Source organism: Opisthorchis viverrini, assembly GCF_000715545.1.
Source record: "Opisthorchis viverrini unplaced genomic scaffold opera_v5_44, whole genome shotgun sequence".
In the NCBI taxonomy this organism is placed as follows: Eukaryota; Metazoa; Platyhelminthes; class Trematoda; order Opisthorchiida; family Opisthorchiidae; genus Opisthorchis; species Opisthorchis viverrini.
In genome coordinates this window covers 613,569-624,094 of record NW_008751700.1, presented here as the reverse complement: position 1 = coordinate 624,094, position 10,526 = coordinate 613,569, and positions in this window count along the sequence as shown.

Genomic DNA, 10,526 nt, shown 5'->3' with positions numbered 1-10,526 from the left:
TTAGAAGATGCCAACTGATCGGTTACAGAGTATTGGACAGGGAAGCAAAACTCTCATATGCGTCTTATTTACAAAAACTGGACATCCATCTTCTCCTGAACGCGTCTTCTTGAACTTTTCTCGATATTCACTGACTGTTGCTCAAATCCAAGCAAGCAAATGCTAAAAGCAACTCCGCAACTTCCGCAATAGATCTCCGTTTTCAAGAGGCGCAAAGAGAATTTACAGGAAGAAAACATACTACTCACATGCCTTCCCCACCGGTAGTATCACAGTTACACTGGTATAAGTATCAAAATGGCTGTTCTGATTACAAATTTGCCTACAAAAGGAGCAGTTGTTCTTAACAGTATGTTTCTCAGAATGCACACTGAGAATGCAAAATCCCTGATCACTGGAATAAATAATCTTGAATATTCAGCTCATAGATTTTTGACGGTGTTACTTGTAACTATGCTTCCTATAATTACACTTTCTATTGAAACGTTCTGAACTTCCCTAATGAAGCACAGCCCTGACTGCTTTTGTCCTGGAACTTCAGCCATAGACAGATCACCAACTACTAATTAAGAATGCGACAGGAAACCTGACAGAATCATTTTTTTCACAAGGAATAAATCAATTCGCAATTCGCAATTCACAAAATTATGACAGACAGTCGTTGGGGCTTAGCTAATAGACCAGAGGGTGATAATCAGCACACTAGATTGATTCTAAGCAATAAAGCTCTTGGAACAGTGATGCTTTAGTGCATGGGACCGGATGAATAAACCTATGAACGCACCCAGTTTTATAATGAAGGAATTACTCGATTATTTTTCACAAAGATGTTCAGATGTAGGTTGTGACGTACAAAATGGAGACTGGTTGTATCAGGAAAAATTTGGCGATGGTTCGTTCCAAAGAATACAAACTATGTATTTTTAGCGATGGTTCAAAGAAGGTCTGTGGTCTGAAAAAGTCTTCTGCACTTTTCTGAACATGTCACCCTTGATTGTTGCTTGGTGCATGTCGTGGTCGGACACCAGCTTAACTGCGGCATAGTATTCGAAATCGATTGTTAGGTACGCAACAGGATGGGGAAACAACAAAATATCCGGAAAGATCATCTTCATTTCGCTTCTAGGGTTGGTCCCTCCAGAGTAAGACAAGAGTGAAACATGATTAGTGCCTCAGGCAGGCAGCACTCTTCTCCCATGACTGTAATACTGACGAAAATGGGGTGTCAGAGTAAACGAAAAGAAAGAACTCTGGCACCAGTTATGAGTACAGACCACACGGTGCACAGGTCCGTGAGTACTGGAAAGGATAAAGTGTCCTTTATCAAGAAGGGACCATTCTGAGAGTCAGTAGTCATTTTTTCTGCTCTCAGAAACGCCACACACCAAGTTTCCAGCATAACGTAAAGTGGGTAGTGCGTTGCGTCTGTGAAGGGAATTCAGAGTTTACCTAAAAAAACATTGTAAACGAGAGATTCAGCCGAATAGGACATAAAGTTGCTTCTTGAAAGGATACAAAAAGTTACCAAAAAAACATTGTAAACGAGAGATTCAGCCGAATAGGACATAAAGTTGAGGGAAAATTGGGGACTGCGCCTAGCTAATGACTCTCAAGAGGGGTGAAACCGGTCGTGAGCGAGGAAGTCAGGGGAGAAAGACGGGTTCAGGCACAAAATTCAGCACCATTAGCTACATCTGCAGCATTACCTGACCACTGACATTTTAGATATACCTTAGCTTAGCTCAGATGGTATAACTTGAATGCGCATTTAGAAACAAATCAAACGTCTACGTACAAGCTAGTTCAGGTAAGAAAAGTTTGTCGGCCGTTTTACTTGATGCGCCGAGCAATGAGGACTGTAACACAAACAGGAGAATGCTGTTGGGATAATGGATACAAAACGCTGGATTTCATCAACATCGACTGACAGATTATTTAATTTGCTTAGGTAGAAAGTCGTCTCACCACTATCAGATCCAGTCTATTAGCGACGTGTGTCACTTCAGTGTTGCGGGGTAATTCCAAGGATGATCGCAACCTGAAACTGATTTCAGGTTTGCCATGTTGTTGCTCTTTATGGTTATCCATGTGGTGGATACTTGGCGAATATGTCTAGATATTGCATGGAATGTAGTTTGCAGTTGAATTTCACGAGGCTGCAATCTTAAAATCAACCAATCAGTAACAAAGCGTTTGCTCCCGTTTTGCATTGGACTGAGATCGCAACTATATATTAACCTTTTTCTGGTACTGCACTTCCCGAGAAGCATATCGTGGCAATTACTTCTGTAAATATCTAAACAGTAATATTGATTCAACAATGTCTCCCGCATTACGCCCGCAAAATGACCTGAACTGGTTTCCTTTCATGTGATGAGAATGCAAAAGTGTCGAAGAGTTTTCAGCAAACTTGTGAGTAGTTTCCTTTATGAAAAGTGTTTCAGCAAAGAGTAGTTTCCTTTATGAAAAGTGTCAAAATAGCCTTTTAAACGTGAATCTAAGTTCCACAGTGGTTAGCATAAGATCAAGTCAAAGAATCTATAACCAATTAACTGCAACTGGTCCTATGAGCTCAAAAGAAACGGAGGTTATCAGATTAGTACTATGAAAAATGACGAGTCGTGCTGTTCGCAGGTTTGGAGCACAGTAAGGAAATAAAAAAGTTGTAAAACTTCGTTTTCATTCACAGTCCTTTGAGTTTCACCGTTTTCTGGAAGCAAAAACTCACCGATGTAAAGAGCCCGACTTTGTATCCTAATGGAACTTCTACAATCAACGTCAAAACAACTTAAATGTGTGCTGGTTCTAACGGAGAGCTGAATCGATTTGAGTTTGTTCATGCACGGAAAACAATGGAGGCTAATGCAGTGGTTTTCTTCCCTGAACAAGCGGAGTATCTCGAGTTTTGGAAGAAAAGCATGATAATGTGTGGAATTTCGTTTGTAATAAAATGTTCAGTGAAATTCCAGTGAGGGCGTTGCCAGTCACTGGGATAATGCATTTCACACTACCTTCCTACTTGTGCATTATATTAACTGCCTTGGTTGCAGTCTCCTTCGAAAATCCTAGTCAAGCCAAAATCAGTATTTCTCTGTTGTTTTCTCATTCGGCTAGTACTGTGGATTTTAGGATCGTTCTTCCAGAGAACGTGACATTGCCGAAAAGCAAACCAGCTATCATATTCAAAGTAAAGTGAGCAACAACAATACGAATCTCATATTAAGTCTAGTATGGAAGTACTCGTGGGACTTCAATGCTTCCATTGACGTCAGTCTACTTCCTGAAAAACTGGATATTTGGTGGCTAACGTGTTCCGAAGTTTGGTACTTACACAAACTTATTCCATTAGAGAGTTGTTGAGTTTGAAGGGAGCTCTTTGTAGCTTGTGTTACACTCATGACCCTACTGCTGTACAAGATTCTTATGGTTTACACACACTTGCTGAGAGATGACTTCACTTCTGCATGTTTCACTGCTGTCTGACTGGGATCAATATTAGTGTCATGTGTTAGATAGCGGTTGGACCAATCTCGCTGATTTCACTGTGGTCCGTTAATTGACTTCCACGTTCGACCGGTTCGGGGTATTGCACAGCAGTGTTGTCAAACCCTAACCTTTGTTCGCTTGACGATACTATCCTACAGACAGAACCACTCAGACATGCAACAGGATTCCGAAAGTTGATAAATGACCAACGACATGAATTCTTGTCCATTAGCCCACGAAACCCGCTTTGACTCCTCTTCAGTTGGTACGGGGAGGGGAATGTTTGTTGGGTTACATTTTATTTAACCATTTTGACAGTGAATCTACCAAAAATTGCACTCGAAACCAGAACAAGTTAGAGTCAGGTTATTTGGTTTTGGCGTAAATGAGTTGTGGTGGGAAACAGAATCATTCAAACAATATCCTATTGTGACTAAATAGCGTGTGGTTGCCTGCTTGATGGTTGTTTTGATTGTAGGCCTTAGCTGGTTTTGGGTTAACTCGTTTTGACAGGAAAATTAAGCCAAATAGAATCAGATAGGCGCCTGTCTGCTGAGAACAATAGTGCTGCTCATTGAAATAACCAGACACTGCGAAACCTAGAGGACTAACAAAACAGTCGCCAGTTTGAGGCGAGTGGATGATCCTTATCAATGAAACATGATAAATCTGGCTGAATTTGCATTTATTCTGCTCTATTTGTTTCTTGTCCTTACGTTGCAGTTGTGAGTTGCAGAGAACATCCTCGACGAGCGCTAATTTGTCCACTGTTAATTTGTTAAGTTGTTATTTCACCATAATAAATATGCGCCTAGATATTGATAGCTTGAGTAAGGATCCTGTCTGCTGGTCCACTCGCCGAGCTTGGCACTGGGTCTTTAGACGTTTCTTCGTCGTACGAGGAGATAACAGCGTACTGGAAATTCGTATGATGACGAAGCCGTTGCAAGCTAACCACTGATAAGGTTTTTAAAACTCTTCGTCGAATAATTTTTGCAACCTTATTATTAGAATGATGCGTTTATGCAAATAGACCACAAATTTCGTGATTATCCATCAACGTACAGACAAGAACCCTCTACCACACCACCATATTCGGTAGTTCACTTTCGTGCACTTTGGCTTTAGGCCTTTTAAACACCAGTACCGCCACCCAGTTTCTATGCGCTGCATTTCAATCACTCGTTACTGCAGATAAAACAGGTTCTCCACCTACGCGATGCAATCTCGTGATCAACTCAATGTAAGCAAAAATGTTCCACTGAGTCTCGTTTAGTCTTGCAACTGTAGTTGCTAAGACGGCAATCTACATATATATATACATATATATATATATATAACATTACAAGAAAAAAGTCACCAAACAGGCTGTCACCAAACGAGCTTGATCAAATCTACACGTCTCTGGTGCGACAAAAGCAAAATGTGTTCTGGTCCTCATCATTGTCATCAAAGCCTGAAATATCGGTTCTGGAGTCGCACTGAATCAAAATTACACGGTGGTATGGAACACAAAACTATGATTTCCACAAACAAACGCAAGCAGCAAGGACTTTCATCTTTATATTGGACGTGCATTCAGAGTCGATGTCATATTTCGTGCTGAAATGGTAAGAAGTCAGCAGTTCTCAAGACGTGCAACATCCCCCACTACTCGTCGCTAAAAGAGTCCAAATCTTGGCAAGTTATGCAAAGTATTTGCCCTGAAATATCTATACACATTCAAGACTCTTTTCTCTGACCCCTTCGCGGCCATAAACGTTTTTAAGCTGTATATAAGACTCAGCATGACATCAAATGTGGTCTGTTAGGCCTATATTAGTAGTTATGTGTATGAATGTATGCGAATCGAGGAAAAACAGGGGGTTCGTCAGTTGAATAATGCATGTTTTTAAGGTGCGTCATTGAAATTCCAGTTTTACTACTAGCTTTCGCAGGTGAAATGAAAGCAGGATATTTTTAGGTGTCTTGTTTTAGCACCCGATCATGTATTTAGACTTCAAAGTGCCTGCTTTCAAGGAATTGGGGTTACTTCCCCTTTGATTACTGTAGATGTCCTCTTTCTGTTGAAACATGCCTATAAATAACTGGGCTAGCTGGACCGTGTGAATCACATATTCCCATTTCCGACAATCATTCTGCTTCCAGCTGATACTGTATGGGACAGTATTGCTTGCTCATTTGCACTTTCTGGTATAATGCGCCTTCTCTTATTCGTGGGTTTCCAATGAAAAAGACCCGGGAACCACTACTGGATACCCTTAAAATATGAATGCAAGCAACTAATCTATTTTATATTCCAGGCATCCAATACCTGGTTGTGTACAGGAGAGAGAAAATTAAGAACCAGTGGCGATTTTGTGGTGAGCTGGCAAAAATGCCTCAGTCGTTAGAATCTCATATTGACTATCTCAAGAAAGCATGACGTTTTTGGTGACCAAGCTAACTTCATTTTGAATGCCTTGCTATTCGGACAGTCATTCGATAATAGTGCAAATTTCTCGGTCTTACTTAATTATTGAAGTATGACTGTTTAATGGATGGATGCTGCTGAAATGGATGTTCATTTGAGATCACCAGAGAATGCTGCATTTTGCACAACCGAAGAAATTGCGTAGCTTCAATATGTGAAGCGGATGTTGAGGAAAGATCCCAGGCCAAGAGTAGTTCTTTAAAATCTTCATAGAACATCAAACCGGTTGAGTGCAATGAACTTTGTGGAACCAGTAAATGTCTTGTGGTGCATGGATTTCGCTACACAGCACTGAAAAATCTAACGGTAAGGTGGCGTTATATATCTTTTACCAAAATTTTCTGACGGCTTTTCCAGCCCCGTTTTCCAACAATGTACGCGTCACATCAGACGCCTTAACCGGTTTCTCTTGATTTTGCACACCAGCATTAAAAGAGGAGTGTCCGTTTGCAATCGCGTCTGTCACGTGTCTAAACCCTAAGAACTCGCATAAAAAACCTTCATTGACGTACCTCGCTGTGCAAATCCCTATGGAAACCTTTTCTTGAGTTGCATGTTCTGTGAATTTCACAGCCCTTGTATGAATCCGCATTTTATGGGACTGTCTTGCAGATTCCTGATGCACTAAACCAAAGCCTCTTTTGCTGTATAGATGCCTGGGGTGCATTATCTCAAATAGTGAAGAAAACACCTCACACGATGAGCTTTTTAAAGGGGCCCATGTGAGATTTTGAGTGGCAATTACAATGTGGTCCATGACTCCATGGGTCGAACAAAGACTGGGTTCTGAGAACACTTTGGGAAACTGAGAACAACAGTCAGTTCAAGATGTGCATTGTCATATGTGGGAAGTGTACTCTTCTTGATTCTGAACGTTTTAGTATGCTATGACCGTGAGGCTGCTACAAGAGGTAACCTGTGACTGCCATAGTTCAGACCTTAGTACTTGTTCACAGCCAACACTTACTACACTCGGTCCACATGTATTAACAACCCACAGTAGCAAACCCGCCAGCAGTTAACCACCTGATTATCTATTACTAACGTAATGGCAAAGTATTTGAGTGATTTGTGGGAGGTGCTGTTTTCAAGTTCAGGTTGAAGGAAATGATGAACGATATCATTATCTTGATGTTTCATGACTACGCCTACGTTTTCATTCCTTCAGTGGCTGGCAGCTGGTAAATAGATCTTGGATGATTGCCCTCCGTACGCTTGTACAGCTGTCGCTTTCTTTGCAGACAGCACCCTGGAAGAGACATTACCTTACCTTTTTTTCAATCTATTTGATAGTACAGACCAATAAGTTTGACTGCTATACGTGTTCAAATAACCCGGAAGTAGCAATTTACCCATAACACAGACATCATGGGATATCAAAAACCGTTCGCCTCTCTTCAAAAGCTGTCATCGCAGAAGCCACGTCATACCGCTGTTATGAATGCCATGGTCATTGTGATAACGCTACACCTAATCGGGAGCTGTCACAACTTATAGGAATCGATCATAAGATGGGACTAGGTAACCGATGACTAAATATCACGATGATGTGTGTGAGTCGCGCTTGATGAAGGTTATCCTGCGCGTATACTGTTTCTCAATTTAATTGGTTTTCCGCTTGGACGTATGGTTTTTACGGTTGCACTTCATTCCGTCTGTGATCTTACACTACTCAGCTTAAGTAGTTCATCATGAGCTAGGGTTATTCCACGCCAGAATTTGCGTAATAAGAGGTGCAGTAGTGGCCATATTGCACGGAATCACACTGGTATAGTTTCGTATCCTGCACCTCCTATGCTGGTTCATGTTTTTTTCGCTCAGAGGATGCCTTCTTTTGGTCCATGACCTGCTCGCGACACATCCGGTTATATAAAGCGGTCTTTGTCTAGATATTTGGTATGACATGGGATATCAGCTTTTAACTTGTCTGCATCTATGTATCACTCTAACATTTTCGTATGACAGTTAATATGATGCAGGCCACTGTGATGTGCGTGGCTTCGTGTTGAACGCGCTCAGTGTACAGTCAAGCCATTCGCACACCAGTTATCAAAAACTGGAAAGATCGGCAAGAGGTGACGAAATCTTCAGAGAATTACTCTGATAGATAAGTCGATGTTAATCAGTAACATAATGCCACAGTCAACGTGACTGCCTTATCATTTTATTGTCTTCAATGAAACTATGGGACTTTTCTTCACCGGCTAGTTTTCACCCAACTTGCGGTCAACACAAGTTTTTCTTGCCGACATATGTCACTGTTCACGCAGAAAGTGTACATTCTTTCCGTGATAGCTGCTAACCATTTACTGAGAAGCCGCCAGCGGTTTCGTCTCGGAAAAATTTCCTTTGGTGTCTTACTATGCATTCTGCCAGTCAGTTAGCTTCGAATTTTTGCGCAGCCGGTGACCAGTAGTTTGACTGGAATAGGTGGCTTTCAGGCGAATTCGAAAATAAGAAAACGTGCGACCTTTAATGATGTAACATCTAAGAATTGATGCAAAACTTATACCAATTGGTTCTTGTGATTTTCGGGTCTCACGCGAATTGCATAAGAATGTGAGCTCTTGGACACACTGCACGGTGGTGCAGACATCTGTTTGTGGTACACATCCCACTTTAATAAGAATTCCTCAATTACAAGCGGCTATCCTAAGAAGCACTTCAGCGTGCACTATAAGTCGAATCCAAAAGACAACCAGAGTGGAGCTGTCACAACTTATAGGAATCGATCATAAGATGGGACTAGGTAACCGATGACTAAATATCACGATGATGTGTGTGAGTCGCGCTTGATGAAGGTTATCCTGCGCGTATACTGTTTCTCAATTTAATTGGTTTTCCGCTTGGACGTATGGTTTTTACGGTTGCACTTCATTCCGTCTGTGATCTTACACTACTCAGCTTAAGTAGTTCATCATGAGCTAGGGTTATTCCACGCCAGAATTTGCGTAATAAGAGGTGCAGTAGTGGCCATATTGCACGGAATCACACTGGTATAGTTTCGTATCCTGCACCTCCTATGCTGGTTCATGTTTTTTTCGCTCAGAGGATGCCTTCTTTTGGTCCATGACCTGCTCGCGACACATCCGGTTATATAAAGCGGTCTTTGTCTAGATATTTGGTATGACATGGGATATCAGCTTTTAACTTGTCTGCATCTATGTATCACTCTAACATTTTCGTATGACAGTTAATATGATGCAGGCCACTGTGATGTGCGTGGCTTCGTGTTGAACGCGCTCAGTGTACAGTCAAGCCATTCGCACACCAGTTATCAAAAACTGGAAAGATCGGCAAGAGGTGACGAAATCTTCAGAGAATTACTCTGATAGATAAGTCGATGTTAATCAGTAACATAATGCCACAGTCAACGTGACTGCCTTATCATTTTATTGTCTTCAATGAAACTATGGGACTTTTCTTCACCGGCTAGTTTTCACCCAACTTGCGGTCAACACAAGTTTTTCTTGCCGACATATGTCACTGTTCACGCAGAAAGTGTACATTCTTTCCGTGATAGCTGCTAACCATTTACTGAGAAGCCGCCAGCGGTTTCGTCTCGGAAAAATTTCCTTTGGTGTCTTACTATGCATTCTGCCAGTCAGTTAGCTTCGAATTTTTGCGCAGCCGGTGACCAGTAGTTTGACTGGAATAGGTGGCTTTCAGGCGAATTCGAAAATAAGAAAACGTGCGACCTTTAATGATGTAACATCTAAGAATTGATGCAAAACTTATACCAATTGGTTCTTGTGATTTTCGGGTCTCACGCGAATTGCATAAGAATGTGAGCTCTTGGACACACTGCACGGTGGTGCAGACATCTGTTTGTGGTACACATCCCACTTTAATAAGAATTCCTCAATTACAAGCGGCTATCCTAAGAAGCACTTCAGCGTGCACTATAAGTCGAATCCAAAAGACAACCAGAGTTCTCAGAGTGTGTTTCTTCATGTGTCTTGCAAGAGTGCCCATTTAATTAACAATTTGTCTCAATTGGTTCCTCACTGGCACATGCTTGTTCGTCCGTTCACCTACGCTCACTTTATTTAATTAGAGTGACTGGTTTACGATATCGTAAACAGAATTTGCTTGGGAAAACTTGCCTCACGTCTTCCCAAGCCTCTACTAGGCAGAACGGAACGGCGACTGGCTCAAAGATCCTCTGAAAATATTCCGCTGTGGCTGAGAAAGCCAGTGACACAGCAGTGACCATGAATCCTGCGTCGCGGTTGTTAAAAGAAGTTATATAGTCTAAACTCAAGCAGCCTTAACATCCTGTCATATGATTACACCCAAACGATTTGTGAATTTGCTCAAGCCTTATCCATCACACCGCAGCAACCGGTACAGTGTAGACGCAAGCATTCAGCTCGAATAAACCGTTTGCCATGGATGTGTCACCTTGGTATACTATCCTGCTTTTGTTACATTTGCCAGTGAAAAGAGACAAATTGAAGTGCCAATATTTGCTACACTTGTCCTCACTGATTTGACGAATATTTTCCAAAAAATTCTGTCAAATGCACGCTCCATAATCCAAGCATTTTTTATTACTGGTCTTACT